The sequence below is a fragment of the Aotus nancymaae genome, unplaced genomic scaffold (assembly GCF_030222135.1).
Source record: "Aotus nancymaae isolate 86718 unplaced genomic scaffold, 86718_ANA_hifiasm-v0.15.2.pri h1tg000007l, whole genome shotgun sequence".
Classification (NCBI taxonomy): Eukaryota; Metazoa; Chordata; class Mammalia; order Primates; family Aotidae; genus Aotus; species Aotus nancymaae.
In genome coordinates, this window is record NW_026988418.1 from 61,236,725 (window position 1) to 61,256,664 (window position 19,940).

Genomic DNA, 19,940 nt, shown 5'->3' on the forward strand with positions numbered 1-19,940 from the left:
TTGGGCTTCCTTGCCCCAGGAATGGGGAAGAGGCCCTGGTGGGGTAGTGACCTTACCAGTTAAGTAAATATCAGACCCAAAGAGTTTTGCAGACAGTGATTTATTAGGCAGAGAGAGAAACAGAGAGAAGTAGAGAGAGCTCCCATGCTGTTGTGGGAGGGGATCCCAGAGAGGGAAATCCACACCGATAAGGGGCAGTGGGGTTATAACTTTGAAGTTAATCCCGCCCCATTCATGTTTTTGTCTAATGAGAGGAGTTCTTTCAAACTTCCTCTGGAGTGATTGATCTTTGACTCTGATCCCAGATTGGTTGCTTGGGCCCACAACAGAGTCCCTCCTTTCAGGGCTTTTGGCAGGCTTTCTGAACAAAGGAAGCTCACCTGGAATTTTACCTAGCCGGATCCCAGGAAAGTTAGACAAAGAACTCTAGGTTCCCGAATGGGGAGGTGGATGGAGACATGGCACTGGGAAGTTCTTGCTTTGAAACCATGCCCCTTGTGGAGCCAGGAGAGAAGTTAACATACATGGTCCCTCAGGAGAATCACTTGAACCCAGGAGGAGAAGGTTGCAATGAGCCAAGATCATGCCACTGCACTCCAGCCTGGGCGACAGAGTGAAACTGTCTCAAAAAATAAGAAGAAGAATAAAAAATAAAAATAAAAAATGAATTGCTTAAAACAACATTATTCCCAGACGGCAGGAACTACAAAAAAAGTCACAACAACTGGTCACATTTGTTTAGAGATTGTTGTTTTTTAATTTTTTTATCTTTTGTAGAGATGAGATTTCACCACGTTGTCCAGGCTGGTCTCGAACTTCAGGGCTCAAGCCATGTGCCTGCCTTGGCCTCCCTAAGTGCTGGAATTGCAGGCATGAGCCACCACACCCAGCCTCCAGTTTCATATTTTTCAGCCTCTCTCAGTTGCTGCACAACCTCTCCAGAGTTAAATAGGAAGTAAACACTAAGTGTTCTGAATCCGGTTGAAGAAGGAGGGAGGTATCTTGTGTTCATCTTTTTTCCCTCCTGATTCTTGAATCTTCTTGTCTAACATTTCCTCTTGAAGATATGTTTGGACTTTAGGCAGGCGAGATGGTTGGGAGTTGTGATTAGGAAGGAATGAAGATAATGAAATTTGATGTTATTCGACTGTAGATGAAATAAGCATAATGGGGGAAATATTGTTTAAGAAATAACCGAGGAGAGAGATCCAAGATGGCTGATGATTAGCAGCTCGGGCACGTACCTCCCAGTGAAAGCGCAAAGAACGAGAGGACGCCACACTTTCAGACGAATATTAGTTGCTCACGGACCACGAGATTCCCAGTGGAGGAGCTCCACGGGTCGCCAGGGCGACTCTTGTGGCCGGCGTGGCGGTTTTGCTGGTGCCTTAGCACGCCAGTTCTTGGTGCAGAGTCCGGATATTCCCGGGCAGAAAAGCACCATCAATCTTAACACCGCTCTTTTGGCCGGCTCAGTGGATTGCTCAGATTTCGGCGCAGGGAATCAACAAGTTGGACGTCAGAGACCCAGTTAGAAAGTCGGTAATTATAAAGACGACAGACGGACAAATATATAATGAAGGGAAGAAACCAGCGTAAAAAGGTAGAGAATACTCAAAATCAGAATGCCTCTCCCTCTACAGGGGATTGCAATTCCTCATCAGTAACGGAACAAGGCTTAATAGATTACACCGGTATTCCAATAACAGAAGCAGGTTTCCAAACGTGGGTGATAAGAAACTTCTGTGAATTAAAAGAACTTATTCTAACCCAATGCAAAGAAACTAAGAACCTTGAAAAAAGGTTTAACGAAATGTTAATGAGAATGGACAATTTAGAGAAGAATATAAGTGAATTGATGGAGCTGAAAAACACAACACGAGAACTTCGCGAAGCATGCACAAGTTTAAACAGTCGAATTGATCAAGCGGAAGGAAGGATATCAGAAGTCGAGGACCAGCTCAGTGAAATGAAACGAGAAGACAAAAATGCAGAAAAAAGGATGAAAAGGAATGAGCAGAGTCTCCAGGAAATATGGGACTATGTGAAAAGACCTAATTTACGTTTGATAGGTGTACCTGAATGTGATGAAGAGAATGAATCCAAGTTGGAAAATACTCTTCAGGATATCATTCAGGAAAATTTTCCCAACCTAGCAAGGCAGGGTAATATTCAACTCCAGGTAATACAGAGAACACCACAAAGATATTCTTCAAGAAGACCAACCCCAAGGCACATAATTGCCAGATTTATTAGGGTTGAAATGAAGGAGAAAATACTAAGGGCAGCTAGAGAGAAAGTTCAGGTTACCCATAAAGGGAAACCTATCAGACTTACAGCAGATCTCTCAGCAGAAACCCTACAAGCCAGAAAAGAGTGGGGACCAATATTTAACATCCTTAAAGAAAAGAACTTTCAACCCAGAATTTCCTATCCAGCCAAACTAAGCTTTATGTGCGAAGGAAAAATTAAATCTTTTGCGAACAAACAAGTACTTAGAGAGTTCACCACCACCAGGCCTGCTTTACAAGAGCTTCTGAAAGAAGCACTATACATATAAAGGAACAACCAATATCAGCCTTTCCAAAAATATATCAAAAAGCAAAGAACTTTAACACAATAAAAAATTCACATCAACTAATGGGCAAAACAGCCAGCTAGCATCAAATGCTGGTATTAAACTTACATATATTTTAATTGGATAAAAAGCCAAAACCCATCGGTATGCTGCATCCGGGCCCATCTTACATGAAACAATACACAAAGACTCAGAGAGAAGGAGGAAGATTTACCAATTGAACAGAGAGTAAAAATAAACTAATAAACAAAAAGCAGCAGATGCAATTCTCACCTCTGATAAAGTAGACTTTAAAGCAACAAAGATCAAAAGAGGCGAGGAATGACATTACATAATGGCAAAAGGATCAATGCAACAAGAAGAGCTAATGATTCTATAGATCAACGAGATAGAAAATTAACAAGGATATTCAGAACTTGAACTCAGACCCGGAACAAGTAAACTTAATAAATATTTATAGTACTCTCCACTTCAAATACACAAAACATACATTACCACCTCACACCTATTCCAAAGGTGACTATATAATTGGAAGTAAATCACTCCTCAGTAATCGCATAGCATTTCATAGGTTTAAATTAAATATTGGTTGGCTGTTTGTTTGTTATCTTCTTCCCTTACTCCTTCCTGATTACATCATTAAGTATAATTATCAGTATAAAAGAGGTTTTCAATACCCATTACTAAATTGCATTCTAGCCTGGGCAAGAAAGCAATACTCCCATTCTCTCTCCCTCTTTCTTTTCCTTCTCCCTCCTCCCCATTCTCTCTCTCTCTTTCTCTTCCTTTTTTCTCCTTCCTATTCTCTCTCTCTCTTTCTCTAAAAAAAAAAAAAAAAAAAAAAAAAAGAAAGAACCTTAGAAGATGAGATTTCTCTACTGGCTTGGGTGCTATATAGTTATGTGCCTTCTGCCAAATCACATCACATTTCTAGGCTTCAGTTTTCTGAATCATAAAATGAGGTAATTGGACTAAATGAATCCTGGTCACCACAAACCTACTAAAAATTCCATAATTCTAAATATAAACAGATCATCTCAATCTTCTTTCTGCTAAAATGCCAACCACATACAATCAAGTTCTTTATTAGAGACAAAGGCTGTTACATGAATTGAAAGAACTGGTTGTAAATGGTTCTGTTTGGCAGGGCCCTCGACCAAGATATGGAAATAAGTATTATCCATGATAATACTAATACTACTACTTTGAATCAAATTGTGTCCCTCCCTTACAGCACCACAGCATGTGATCTTATTTGGAAATAGGGTCCTTGCAGATGGAATTGGTTATGGTGAGATCATATGGTTGGATGGGATCTTACTCTAAAATAATTGGTGTTGTTATAAAAAGAGGAGAGAGACATAGAACACCATATGAAGACACAAAGACACACAAGGAGAGTTGGCTGGGTGTGGTGGCTCACACCTGTAATCCCAGCACTTCGAGAGGCTGAGGTGGGCAGATCACCTGAGGTTGGGAGTTCGAGACCAGCCTGACCAACACAGAGAAACCCTGTCTCTACTAAAAATATGAAAAATTAGCCAGGTGTGGTGGCACATGCCTGTAATTCCAGCTACTTGGGAGGCTGAGGTACGAGAATCGCTTGAGCTCAGGAGGTGGAGGTTGCAGTGAGCCAAGACCATGCCATTGCACTCCAGCCTGGGTGACAGAGTGAGACTCTGTCTCAAAAATAAAAATAAAAATAAAAAAAGACACACAAGGAGAAAAGAGCCATATGACAAGAGAGACAGAGATTACAGTGATGCATCTACAAGTCAAGGAATCCCAAAGAGTGCCAGCACATCCAAGGAGCTAGAAGAGGCAAGGGAGGATTCTCCCCTACAGATTTCAGAGAGAGCACAACTCTGCCAATGACCTGTGAAACAATAAACTTATGTTATTTTAAGCCACCCAGTTGATGGTATTCTGTTACAGCAGTCTTAGGAAATGCATACAACTACAAATAGTTCATATTCACTGAATACCAACAGCTAATATTCATTGAATATTAACATATTACGATGTGCCAGTGCTAAGTATTCTAGATACAGAATCTCTTTCAACCTTCACCACAGGCTTATGAAGTGAATACTATTTTAATCTATCTGTATTTTACTGGTGAGGAACATAAGATCTGAGGAGTTAAGATCATGCCCACATTCATTCATATAAATGCTGAAGTTGGAGCTTTGAGCTGCAGGATCCTTCATTGTAAGAGTTTAAGGGGCCTCTGTGGATACCATGCTTTTTTATAATATTCACTTTGCTCTGCCTGTTTATAATTTGTTTGTCCAACGAAATTGAATGAATAATAAAGCACTACAAATTTAACATGTCCAATATGGTATTCTTCATTTTTCTCTTCCAAGCCTCTTCTTCAATTTCCCATTAAAACATCCGCTTCAGGTTGGGCGTAATGGCTCATGCTTGTAATCCCAGCATTTTTGAGAGGCTGAGGCAGAAGAATCACTTGAGCCCAGGAGTTTGAGACCAGCCTGAGCAACATAGTGAGACCCCCACATCTCTACAAAAATCTAAAAAAGTAGCTGGCGTGTGCCTGTGATCACAGCTACTTGGGATGTTGAAGCAGGAGGATTACTTGAGCCCAGGGGTTCAAGGCTGTAGTGAGAGCTCATGCCACTGTACTCCAACCTGGGAGATTGTGTGAAATCCTATCTCAAAAACAAAAACAAAACCTCCTTCCCCCAGTCTCAGTTGGAGACTCTGCATTTGTTCAAGCCACAATTCTGAGTCATCTTCACTTTCTCCACTCATCCCACCCACAGGAAAAACCTGTCCTGGCCCCTCAGACTATATATTAAATAAGATTCCATCTCACCATCCCCACTGCCGCCACCCCATCCTAGCCCCCGGACTTCCTCCTCTGAGTTTACTGCTGTCAACAGAGTCAAACTCTGTAAAATATTTGAAGATATTTATTCTGAGTCATATAGGAGTGACAATATGGTCTGTGACATAGCCCTCAGGAGATCCTGAGAACATGTACCCAAGCTGGTCTGGGCACAGCCTAGTTTTTGTTTGTTTGTTTGTTTGTTTTTGAGACAGGGTCTCGCTCTGTTGCCTTGGGTGGAGTGCAGTGGTATGATATTGGCTCACTGTAGCCTCAACCTGCCAGGCTCAAGCAATCTTCCCACTTCAGCCTCCTGAGTAGCTGGGACTACAGGTGTGCACTACCACACCTGGCTAATTTTTATATTTTTTGTAGAGGTGGGGTTTCACCATGTCGCCTAGGCTGGTCTTGAACTCCTGAGCTCAAGTGATCCTCCCACCTCAGCCTCCCAAAGTGCTGAGATTACAGGTTCGAACCACTACACTGGGCCACAGCCTAGTTCTATACATTTTAGAGAGACATGAAACATCAATCAAATATATGTAAGATGTACATTGATTTGGTTCGGAAAGATGGGACAACTCGAAGGGATGGGGATGGGGCCTGCAGGTTATAGGTAGATTTCAAAATTTTCTGATTGGCATTCAGTTGAAAGAGTTAAGTTATTATTCAAAGACCTGGAATCAATAGAAAGGAATGTCTGAGTTATGATGATAAGGGGTTGTGGAAACCAAAGTTTTATTATGCAGATGAAACCTCTGGGTAGCAGGCTTCAGAAAGAATAAATTATAAATGTTTCTTATCAGACTTAAGGTCTGTGTTGATGTTAATGGTGATCAGCTTTCCCTGAATTCCAAAAGAGAGGAGGGTATAATGAGGCAGGTCTGACCCCCTCTCCCATTACGGCGTGAACCAACTTTGGAATACCTTTGGCCGAGAGGAGGGGCTCATTCAGATGGTCAGTGGGGACTTAGAATTTTTCTCCTGTTTAGACTGTGCAGTCCTAACCAGGCTCCCTGCTGGTAGCTTCCACAGCTGCTCCATTCCCCACAAAGCAGCCATTGGGTTTTACAGTTTCAATCAGCTTGCATTACTCTCTTGCTTAAAACCCTGCAGAGGCTTATCCTTGGGTTTGAATGAAAGCAACTCCTTCTGTGATCCACAGGATCAGATGGTCTGGCTCTTGCCCTCCTCCCTCACTTCATTCTCACTCTCTAATCATACTGCTGCCATTTTCTTTATGATCTTCAAACTTTCCTCAGGGCCTCTATACTAAAATACACTCCCCGCTGGTGGCCTCCTCCTCATTATTCAGGCCTCAGGACCCTTCCGTGACCCCCAGATTTAAAATAACCCTAGTCCCTAGTCCCACTCTATCTCATTACTCTCTTTTATTTCCTTCATTCTCCTTCATATGTAGGCTAATTTTCAGAGAAGGAAGGAAATAAAAGAGAGTAATGAGATAGATATGAATAGATGTAATTTTTTAATTAACTTATTTTTTTGCTTGTTTTTCATCTCTCTCTGAAGTGGCATCATTGTCTGGGGTAAATACCCAAGGTTCATTGTCTCACGCCAAGGGAGTTGAAGACACAGACACAAGAAGTGGGTTTAGGAGCAGAGGAGAAAGAAAGAGAAGAAAGAAAGGAGAACAGCTCTCTCTCTCTTTCGGGAGTGATGGGTGCCCAAATGGGACTTCCATCCTGCAGCAGAGTGCCCTCGAGTGCACTGGATTTTACAGGCAGGCTTGAGGTGGTGTCTGATTTACATAGCACCCACAGATTGGTTGGACCAGGTATAATGTTTACATAGTTTGAGGGGATGCTGGCCACCCCACCCTAATCTTATTATGCAAATAGGCTTGCCACTTGCCTGCTTCCTACTGCACACATGGCAGGAAAGGAAAAGGGAAGACGGAGCCACCATGTTGGACGGGCCAGGCCCCAGGTAGCGCACAGATGAGTGCCGGCAGTTGTTTCAATAAGAACTGCTGGCACTCATCTGTGCAAGCTTCTAGTCTGCCTCTCTCTGTCTGCAGCTCAATTTCACAGGCTACTCTCTGTGAGAAACGAAAATGATTTTGGGGCTGCTTTTCATTAAAAGGAAAAACTTACCGAGGACTTCTTACCCTCACTATCTAGCTAAATAATTCATTTTTAACTCCTATATTATCTCCATTAGGATTGAAACTTCACGGGAGAAGGGACCTCCTCTATCCTGGTTTACTGCTTCATTCCAATGCCCAGAATAGTGTCTGACACATAATGGGTGCTTTATAAAGGCTGCATGAGTAAAACATAAAGGTTCTCACCCTGAGGTCCACGCTTTTGGTGTCTCTCTCATGTCTTTCGCTGCTCCCAGTTCAGTGTTGCGGCCCAAACAAGCGTTTATCAAATGCTTACTGGCCGGATGACCAGAGAAGTCTTTCCTCTAGAATTTCTAATCTTCTCAAATATAAAGTATTCTGGGTGGTCCTAGCATTTCACATTCAGAAATCCATTACACAGTGCAGAGAGATGAGACTCAGACATTTGTCTTCCATGTTTTCTATAGAGGGTGTCTCTGTGCAGCAAGATGGTCATCCCCCACACGCACAAAGGTTTGACCTGCTCCAAACTTGGGGCCTAACTGTCCTGCTGAGCTCACATATGTAAGTACTTCCTGGATTTTTAATTACTTCCAAAATAGAGAACACATTTGGAGCCCCTTCCCTGTCAGGCCACGTATCTCACCACTCCAACCAAACTGCTTGGTCTCTGAGTTTTTCTGTCACAGGGGACAAAGAAAAAAACTAATTTTTAAATTAAGTCCATATTTGACGCTATTCTCAGATGCATTGAATCTATTTGCAATAAATGAATATGGATTTGTATTTACTAAAAACTGATTTCTCGGCTGGGCACGGTGGCTCACACCTGTAGTCCCATTCCCAGCACCGAGCTGGTCTGGCTGCGTTTTCTCGTGGCTCAATAACAAGAAGCAGAGAAGCCAGGAATTTATTGCTGTAACTGGGTAGAGAGAGAAGGTTGGAGATAATTCCACCAGACTAACTCAAAGTGTTACAATTTTCTTAGCGTTTATGTAGGTTGGGGTTGTGTGCCTATGTGTGATATAGCATTCTCCTATGTTTATTGATAACTAATTTTGTTTCAACTAGAAGGTCAGAGGCAAAGAAAATGCTTGCTAAGTCCGATTAAGCTGTGAGGGCCCTAGTACCTTCAAGGCCTCCCTACTGTGGTACCAGAGTGACTATTTCTATATCTCCTTTACAGCTTGGTCTGTAGAGCTGCCTTAGACTCTCCAATAAATCTCTTCCAACAGCTGCCTCTGTTAGCTCGACTCGTCTCAGATTTCGTCGATCTGAGACAGGTCCTGGCACTAGGAATGTAAGACTGTCTCTATTATTTTGATTTGCTCCAAGAAGGGAGAAGCCCATGCAAGACTCCTGCTGATCATATATTTCATTTCTAGCTTTGATGTCTGGGCACCTATTTCCCTAGATTTAACTATTTTCTCATGTTAAAGCAGCTCTGTGGAAATTTGTCTGTGTAACTGGAGTGATATGCAGGCCTGTCTGTGTGATTGTCAGGGAGAAATGGCCTGCTACAATCCCAGAACTTGCAAAGCCGAGTCAGGTAGATTACACGAGGCCAGGAGTTCAAGACCAGCCTGGCCAACATGGCGAAACCCCATCTTTACTAAAAATACAAAAAACTTACCCAAGTGTGGTGGCATATGCCTGTAATCCCAGGTACTTGGGAGGCTGAGGCATGAGAATCATTTGAACCCAGTAGATGAAGGTTGGAGTGAGCTGAGATTGCACCACTGCACTCCAGCTTGGGTGACAGATTAAAACTTCTTCTCCCCCCCCAGAAATGATTTCTCCATTTCCCTCAATAGTCTTTTTTGATAGATGCATTAGTTTATTTTCACACTGCTGATAAAGACATACCCAAGACTGGGAAGAAAAAGAGGTTTAATTGAACTTCCAGTTCCACATGACTGGGGAGGCCTCAGAATCATGGTGGGAGGCGAAAGACACTTCTTACATGATGGCAGCAAGAGAAAATGAGGAAGATGCAAAAGCAGAAATCCCTGATAAAACCATCAGCTCTCATGAGACTTACTCACTACCAGGAGAACAGTATGGGGGAAACTGCCCTCATGATTCAAATTATCTCCCACTGGGTCCCTCCCACAACATGTGGGAATTATGGGAGTACAATTCAAGATAAGATTTGGGTGGGGAACAGCCAGACCATATCATTCTGCCCCTGACTGCTCCAAATCTCATGTCCTCACATTTCAAAGCCAATCATGCCTTCCCAACAGCCCCCAAAGTCTTGACTCATTTCAACATTAACCCCAAAAGCCCACAGTCCAAAGTTTCATCTGAGACAAGGCAGATCTCTTCCACCCACAAGCCTATAAAATCAAAAGCAAGTTAGTTACTTCCTAGATACAATGGAGGTACAGGTATTGAGTCAATACACCCATTCCAAATGGGAGAACTTGGCCAAAACAAAGGGGTTACAGGGACCATGGAAGTCTGAAATCCAGCAGGGCAGTCAAATTTTAAAGCTCCAAAATTATCTCCTTTGATTCTATGTCTCACATACAGGTCACGCTGATGCAAGAGGTGGGTTCCCATAGTCTTGGGCAGCTCCACGCCTGTGGCTTTGCAGGGTACAGCCCCCCTTCTGGCTGCTTTATCGGGCTGCTGTTGAGTGCTTGTGGCTTTTCCAAGTGAACAGTGAAAGCTGTCAGTGGATCTACCATTCTGGGGTCGGAAGACAGCAGCCCTCTTCTCACAGCTCCACTAGGTGGTGCCCCTGTAGGGACTCTGTGTGAGGGCTCCGACCCCACATTTCCCTTTCATACTGCCCTAGCAGAGGTTCTCCATGAGGGCCCTGCCCCTGCAGCAAACTTTTGCCTGGACATCCAGGCATTTCCTTACATCTTCTGAAATCTAGGTGAAGGTTTCCAATCCTCAATTTTTTTTTTTTTTGAGATGGAGTTTCGCTCTTGTTACCCAGGCTGGAGTGCAATGGTGCGATCTTGGCTCACTGCAACCTCCGCCTCCTGTGTTCAGGCAATTCTCCTGCCTCAGCCTCCCGAGTAGCTGGGACTACAGGCATGCGCCACCATGCCCAGCTAATTTTTGTATTTTTAGTAGAGACAGTCTCACCAATCCTCAATTTTTGACTTCTGTGCACCCACAAGCTCAACACCAAATGGAAGTTGCCAAGGTTTGGGGCTTGCACCCTTTGAAACCATGGGCTGAGCTGTACCTTGGCCCCTTTTAGCAATGGCTGGAGCAGCTGGCATGCAGAGCACCAAGTCCCTAGGCTGCACACAGCACCGGGACCCTGGGCCCAGCCCATGAAACCAGTTTTTCCTCCTAGGTTTCTGAGTCTGTGATGGGAGAGGCTGCCATGAAGACCTCTGACATGTCCTGGAGACATTTTCCCCATCGTCTTGGGGATTAACATATGGCTCCTTATTACTTAGGCAAATTTCTGCAGCCAGCTTGAATTTCTCTTCAAAAACTGGATTTATCTTTTCCACTGCATCATCAGGCTGCAAATTTTCCAAACTTTTTTGCTTTGTTTCCCTTTTAAGACAGAATGCTTCTAACAGCACCCAAGTCACCTCTTGAATGCTTTACTGCTTAGAAATTCCTTCTGCCAGATATCCTAAATCATCTCTCTCAAGTTCAAAGTTCCACAGATCTCCAGGGCAGGGGCAAAATGCCACCAGTCTGTCTGCTAAAACATAACAAGAGTCACCTTTGCTTCAGTTCCCAAAGAGTTCCTCATCTCCGTCTGAGACCACTTCAGCCTGAACTTTATTGTTCATATCACTATCAGCACTTTTGTCAAAGCCATTCAACAAGTCTCTAGGAACATTCAAACTTTCCCACATTTTCCTGTCTTCTTCTGAGCCCTTCAAACTGTTCCAACCTCTGCCTGATACCCACTTCCAAAGTCGCTTTCACATTTTCAGGTATCTTTTCAGCAATGCCCCACTCTACTGGTACCAATTTACTGTATTAGTCTGTTTCCATGCTGCTGATAAAGTCATACCCCAGGCTGGAAAGAAAAAGAGGTTTAATTGGACTTACAGTTCCATGTGGCTGAAGAGGCCACAGAAACATGGTGGGAGGTGAAAGGCACTTCTTACATGGTAGCAGCAAGAGAAAATGAGGAAGATGCAAAAGCAGAAATCCCTGATAAAACCATCAGCTCTCATGAGGCTTATTCACTACCACAAGAACAGTATGGAGGAAACTGCCCCCATGATTTAAATTATCTCCCACTGGGTCTCTCTCACAACACATGGGAATTATGGGAGTACAATTCAAGATAAGATTTGGGTGAAGACACAGAGCCAGACCATATTACTAGCCCATTAACTTGAAGCTCTAAGAGTGGTTCTCAACTCAAAATCCAGGGCAGGGGTGGTGGGAAAGGGGAGGGTATCCAGGTCCTGCAGTAAGAACTGCAGCTGTAGGTTCCTGAAGCCTTTGAAAAGTCTGCAGAAGCAGAGGTAGCTAAGGGAAGTCTGACCCTTAGATACAAAGCCCTGGACACAGTTGCTGCTGTTCTGAGAAAACAACGTCACACAAGACATAAAGTCTGCAGTGCAGCAGTTTGTATCCTGCCCCTGCCCGCTGTCACCACAGTCACCCATTCCCATTCAGCCTAATTACTCCAAACCAGAAAGGAGAAGAGGAAACTGATTTAAGGATAATTAAGTAAACTTATTTATGGTTTTGCCTGTAAGAAGGAAGCAGCAGTCTATTTTGAGCAAGATTACCTTCCAACAAAACTATCCAGATTCTTCCTCCTTTAGTCAAACATGTTGAGAAAGCAGTCTGATTAAGCATTGTGTTTTGGTTGAGATTCTTTTCGTTAGGCCAGGTGCAGTAGCTCACACCTGTAATCCCAGCACTTTGGGAGGCCAAGGTAGACAGATTGCTCGAGTCCAGCAGTTCAAGAGCAGCCTGGGCAACATACCAAGACTCCATCTCTACAAAAAATACAAACAAAATTAGCCTGATGTGGTGGTGTGTGCTTGTAGTCCCAGCTACTTGGGAGGTTGAAGTGGGAGAATCACCTGAACCCCAGGAACTCAAGGCTGCAGTGAGCCATGATTGCACCACTGCACTCCATCCTGGGTGACAGATCAAGACCCTATCTCAAAAACAAAGATTGTTTGGTTCTGAATAACAAAAATCCATTTGAGCTAGCTTAAACAAAGTAGGAAAATGAATGATATGGATATGAGTATCTTACAGAACCCATGATCAGGGAGAACGTATGTCAGGAGGGAGTTAAACCAGGAGTTGGAAAACCCACAGAAACCAAATCAGCCATTTCTTGTTTTTTTCTCACTCTGGGATCACAAAAGACTCTTCCCTCTGCTTCCTTGTGCATCGCTCTTCCACTCTTCTCTCTCCACAGGCGGGCTTTTTCTGCTTCTCTTTAATACGTAGGTAGTGTGAGGCAGGAAGGATTCTCAAAGGGATTACTGAGGGCTAGGCATCAGTCCCCCAAAATATCTAATCCATGTCATTACCACATAATACAGCCCCATGATATGTATGGCCACCTTTTCATTCTGCCACTCTTACTGCTCTGTTCTCTTAACTCCTATGACCTCAGACTGTTCAAAATGACTATAGTCTGGCCCTTTATTCATGGCTTTTCTTATCTGAGAAAGTATCATTTGTTACTAGAACTTTCTGACAAATACTAAAATTGTTTTTCCCAGAGTTGTTTTCTTCTTCCCAGATGCCTGAACAGGTGTCTCCAAACTCCTAATGCATATTCACTCTCAACCCTGGGAATTGAGTCAGTGGTCCTGGGGCCATTTTAGTTAAGGCTAAGATATTAATGTAATAATAATAATAATAATGGGAAAAGGAAGGAAAGAAGAAGAGAAAGTGGATATGGCAGAGGAGCTAGCAATTAATGAACATTTACAACTGCCAGGGACTGTAATAAATGTCTTAGGGACTCAGTGGCCAGTCCCTTCCTCCAGCAATTTAGACACACTGATAGCTCTAATTTTATTACACACCCACATTCAGGATCACTGCTCTTCCCTTAAAGTCTCTGCAAGTGGCTTGGTTTGATTCCATAAAATATTTCTGATTATTTTCATTTACACAAATAGCTTTCATTTGTATCTAATCACTATGGAGCACAAAGATGATTATGTGTTGATTAACTTTGCTTTAAGATTAATTTCAACATTAAACTCTGCCCATTATTTTAGGCTTCTTAATTTGTTGTGTGTACCGAATTGATTGCACATTCAAACTTAAACATAATTAGAGGACATATCATATCCTGGAATATTAGACTACAATACAGATGGCACACAAGTCCTTCCACAAGCAGCAGAGATAATAGAATATTCTGAACAATTAACCTTAGGATATCTGAATATCTTTTTTTTTTTTTTTTTTGAGACAGGGTCTCACTCTGTCACCCAGGCTGGAGTACAGTAACCCCATCTCTGCTCACTGCAGCCTCTGCCCCACCAGGCTCAAGTGTCAGTCTTCCTACCTCAGCCTCCTGAGTAGCTGGCACCACAGGCACTCACCACCATACCTGGCAATTTTTTTGTATTTTTAGCAAATCTTTGCCTTATTTCCCAGGCTGGTCTCAGACTCCTGATCTCAAGTGATCCCCTCACCTCAGCCTCCCAAAGTGCTGAGGTTACAGGCATGAGCCACGGCACCTGCTCCTGAATATCATTTTGAAGTGGAAAAATTTTAGAGTCATGGAGGCATACAATATGGTCTAGTTGTATTTTAAGGTGCTAAACTGAGAGATGGGCAGCAAGCTACTGTAGAGGAGTGCTGGTACTAACGTCGAATGCCACGGCCAGCCTGCCTGTAACATTACTAGCTATGTTACCTTAGGGAAGTGGGGATGTGGGCCTGTGTAGGGGAAACTAATATTTGTTGTATGTACTATTATAAATACTAGCACTGTCAAATACTTTAGTAATAGTAGTGGTAGTAATGAGAAGAATCGTATAAAAACCCAGATAGCTAGCATTTCCTAAGACCTTTGTGTATGCCATTGACATGGTCTGGGTGTGCGTCCCCACCCAAATCTCACATCAAATTGTAATCCCCAGTGTTGGAGATGGGGCCTGGCCCCATGATTGGACCATGGGGGCCAATCATGGGGGCCGATTTCTCCTTTGATAAAGACTCTCACCTCTGCTAGTTCTTGTGATAGTGCGTGAGTGATCACAAGATCTGGTTGTGTAAAAGTGTGTAGCACCTCCTGTCTCTTTCTCTTCCTCCTGCTCCAGCCAGGTAAGGTGTGCCTGCTTCCCTTTTGCCTTCTGCCATGATTGTAAGTTTCCTGAGGCCTCCCCAGCCATGCTTCCTGTACAGCCTGCAGAACCATGAGCCAATTAAACCTCTTTATAAATGACCCAGTATCAGGTTTTTTTTTTTTTTTTTGAGACAGAGTCTTGCTCTGTTGCCCAGGCTGGAGTGCAATGGCATGATCTCAGCTCACTGCAATCTCTACCCCCTGGGTTCAAGCAATTCTCCTGCCTCAGCCTCCTAGTAGCTGGGATTAGAGGCATGCGCCACCACGTGCAGCCAATTTTTGTATTTTTAGTAAAGACAGGGTTTCACCATGTTGATCAGGCTGTTCTTGAACTCTGACCTCGGGATCCGCCCATCCCAGCCTCCCAAAGTGCTGGGATTACAGGTGTGAGCCACCGCGCCCAGCAGTATCAGGTATTTCTTTATAGCAGTGTGAGAATGGACTAGTACAGCCATGCAATATCCTATTTAATCCTCAAAATAACCCTAAGGGAAGCTGTCACGATCCTCATTTTACAGGAAAGGAAACCAAAGCTCCAAGATGCTAAGTAACTTGACTAAGGTCAGCTGATAAATCACAGATGGTTAGATTTGAATCCAAATCTGCTGGGCAACAAAACTTCAGTCTTCCCAGTTCTTCTAGGTTATCTCTAAGGTTAAGTAATCCCTAACCTCCCAGAATCTGCTTCCTCATTTATAAAGTTGTATAAAAATATTTTACTTAAAACCCAAGATCTTTTTGCTGCTCAAAAAATCACATACCTGAAATAGCATGTACTGTAGAATACTAGCAAATGTAAACTTGGTAAAGACTTAGAAAATTTACCTGTTTTCCTTGAGGCAAATAGGCGCAAGTTCCTCCCTTCTTCGTCCTTTCCTCCACTTCCTTCCTGACATCCCGCCTTCCTGCCTTCCTTTCTTTGCTTTTTGTTTTCCCCCTTCCATTCCTTTTGTCCCCCTTTCTGTTCTCTTCTGCTTTCTTTCAATCCTGCAACAAATTCGTCCCCACCTCGACCCCTACCTGGTTTGGGAAAGAATTAACCAGAGAGCCCAGGAAAGTGTGCATTTTAATTAGTAATCTATGATTCACTGGGAAATGGCCTTGTTACTCTGAAGACAGAAGGAGACGTGGATTTTCTCTTTTACCTGGAGCTGGTTGCACACCCAGCAGGAGCTCCCGGCACAGTTGCTAAATGATGAATGATACCATACCCAGCTAGGTTACTCATTGGGTAAATATGAGCAATTTCTTTTTATGGGATCACCTTCATGCTGAGTCTTGGGCACCAGCCTGAATTCTCCTACTAAGAAACTGGACATCTGCCCTTGATAGGGTGTAGTGGATAAGGCATAGTGCCTGTGATCAGAAGATCTAGATCTGAGTCTGAGTTGTGATACTTTTTTGCTGTGTTACCTTGGGAAAGTTATTTACCCTCTCTGAGCCTCAATTTTCTCACTAAAAGGGGATCACAGTACCATCACGAATCTCAGTTTTGATTATGTTTTTTTCCAGTAATGGAAAGAGGGCAGGGATAAAAGGCAGTGGGCTGAGCTTCTGAAAACTCTCATGAGTAGGACTTATAGAGAGTTCACCTGGCTCCTTCTAGGAGTTCACTCACAGCCTTATAATTCTTGTTATTTAGAAAAACAAGCACAGATGTCATGTATTACAACTTGCAGAGAACACACTTGCCCCTGAGACAAAGTAGTCATGATGATGGTGGGCAGATGGGGTAAATTCCGGGGAACTGGGATTCCTTGTGGGAATGGAGGCCATTTCCCCATGGGTGACTCACAATGGCTGAAGAAGGGAAAGGCAAGTATCTATTATACACAATTTGCAATCACCCCACAACCCTAGCTCATATGAACCCCACCACCCTGAAAGCTGTTGCCTTTGCATAGTGTCCCCCACCCCATCGCCATCCCCAACTGCCAAGACACTCATTTTAACCCGCTTTCAGGAGGCAGAAACGTGGGTGGGCGGGAGATATCTCATGAGGTTTGCCCAGGGACACTCCTGTCCCTGACTATGAGGGCAGGCTCCTATCTCCTCCTCCTTGGGACCAGCTCTGGGTCACACTCACATGAAAAGGGAGTGTGATCCTTGAGCATGCCCTGAATGTGGTGTTGGAAGATGGGACCCACAGGAAGACTCTGCCACAAAAGCACTGTATAACTCAGGGCAAATCACTCAATCTCTCTGAACTTCAGCTTCCTCCACAGTAAAATGGAGATACTAATATTTGCCCTGACTTCCTCACATTGCTGATGTGAACATCAAATTTAAAAACAAAAACAAACAAAAATGAGGACTAAAATGCTGTTTAAATATTTAGTTTTAGGCGAACAACGAAACAGTTAAGAAGAATAAGCTAGACATACACATAGCAACGTGGCTGAATCTTAAAACCATGGTCCTCAATAGAAGACAAGAAACATAATGAGCTATATCACAACGCTATTCACATAAATTAAAAATCTGCTCCCACAAAACAAGTATACATGCTTTTCAAGATTCAACATTAAACAAATTAAAATGGTGATGGGATTAGGGGATGGGGATAAAAGGAATGAATGAATAAAAGAATGAATGAATGGCAGAGGTCTTGCATGGATCAATGGTGACACTGTGACATAAGATGAGGGGTAGAATAGTCCTGTGTACCTGAGATCCAAGAAAAATGTTTGTTATTATTAAGCATCAGCTTTGTGAAGTAAGGGAATTGACAACACTTTCTTCTGCAGCGTAGTCATTCCTTCATTCATTTATTCAACAAATGTTGATTGGGTCCTGACATAGTGGCTCATGCACGTAATCCTGGCATTTTGGGAGGCCAAGGCAGGAGGATGCTTGAGCCAAGGAGTTTAAGACCAGCCTGGGCAACATAGAGAGACCCCTCTCTACAAAAGTAAAAGAATTAGCCAGACATAGCAGCTCGTGCCTGTGATCCCAGCTACTTGGGAGGCTGAAGCAGGAAGCTCGCTTGAGCCCAGGAGTTTGAAGTTGCAGTGAGCCATGATTGCACCACTGCACTCCAGCCTGGGTGACAGAGGGAGAACCTGTCTCTAAAAATATAAATAAATAAACATTGGTTGAATATCTGCAACAGGCCAAACTGTGCTGAGTACCAGCACAAGCTTCCCCCAAAAAACATGTCTTGCCTTTGTTTACAGACAAGGAAACGAATGATCACAGTATAGCATGACAGTGTCTGACAGAGGTGAGGACAAAGAAACCCAGAGGAAAGGTCCCTCGCCAGCCTGGGGGAGAGGGAGGAGGCTGTGTAAGCTAAGGCTGGAAGAAGGAGGCTTGAGCTGTGCTGAAGTATGCGTGTGGGTCAATCTGGTGAAGAAGGTAGGGATGAAGACTCTAGGTATAGGAAACAGCAAGTTCAACAGCACTGGCACATAAAGCAGCAAGCAGCTCAGTGCAGGCCAACATGGGCTGTCCCATGGCAGGCACCTGGGGAGGCTGAAGCCAGAGTTGCAGTCCACTCTGAAGGGTCTTCAAGACCAAGACAGGGACTTCAGAGATTCCCTAAATGCAGGGAGCTGATTTTTTTGTTGTTGTTTTTTTTTTACCCAGGAGAACATCACATCCAGATATGTATCTTTAGTAGCCACCACGGGTACAATGTGGAGATGGGTTAATGGAGAGAATCTTGGGGGTGAGGAGGCCATTCAGGAGGTTGCATGAGCACTGGAGGTCTGAACTAAGGCAGTGGATGGAGTCTGAACTTGGTGGATGGAGAGAAGAGACTGAGGCTGTGAGACAGTAAGAGGTAGAGTCCAGGGTTATGTTGGCTGGTGTATGAGTGGACATGGAGTAGAAAAGGGGTAAGAGAAGGTCAGAGATAATGTCCATGTTCCTGACTCAGAAATCAGAGCAGCTGACCATGTCATTCTCCAGAAAATGACATCCAGGAGGAGGGACAGCCTTGGGTAAAGGGGCAGGGGATGCAGAAGCTGGTTGTACACACATACACAACTCGGTAGAGGGCCCTGGATGGAAATGTCTACATTTGGCAGTTCTGCCATATAAGACCACAGGAAGAGACGATACATCTGGAAAAATTTACAGGATGAAAAGAGAAGAGATTCAAGAATGAACCATGCATTTAAGGGACAGGCAAAGGAATTACAACCTGCGGAAAAAAAGGAAAGAAAAGACCAGAGGAGATGAGGTTAAGAATAAATGAGACCAGTGTGGTGGTTCATACCTGTAATCCCCGGGCTGCGGGAGACCAAGGCAGGAGGATCACTTGAGGCCAGGAGTTTGACACCAGCCTAGGAACCATAACAAGATTCTGTCTCTCCAAATGTATGTGTGTGTCTGTGTGTGTGTGTGTGTGTGTGTGTTTTAATTAGCCAGGTGTAGTGGCACACACCTATAGTCCCAGCTACTTAGGAGGCTGAAGCAGGAGGATTGCTTAAGCCCAAGAGTTCAAGGCAGCAGTGAGCCAAGATCACACCACTGCACTCCAGTACGAGTGACAGAGTGAGATATTATCTCAAAAAACAAGAAGTGAATCATGGAAATCAAAAAGAAGAACTATTTCAAGAAGTAGGAAGCAGGGGTCAACAGACAGTGCAAATAAGTTAAGTAACATCAAGACTGAGTTGAGTATAACAACCAAAAGGCTACTGGAAACAGCAGGGAGTACACCCACACCACCATGGAGTGAGAAACAGAGAAAGTAGAAGCTGCAGGTGCAGAGAATTTTTAGGAAAGCTGTCTGTAAAAGGAAGGAAAAAGACAGAACTAGAGAAATCCAGGAAGAAATTGTTAGAGGATGAGAACAACTTGGGTAGATACAGAGGAAAGGATTTAGGAGACAGGAAGAGATTGAAGATGTAGAAGAGAAGGGAAATTTGATGGAAGGGGGTCCTAGCGAAGGAGAGATATGAGGATGGAGGGAAGTGCACAGCTGAAGGAAATCACATGGACTGAAGAAGGGACACCTCTTCCCCTGGGCACAACGAATTTTCCAGCTTTCTTAAAATAATACTCCATACATAGCTCTATGCTCTCTATAAAATGAGACTAGCATCTGTTAATGAGATTACTGTAAAGCTAATTTCGCTTCATTCTTTACCTCATTTCCTTTCTCCCCAACTTCCTCCAATAATGACAAGAGCAGTGAGGT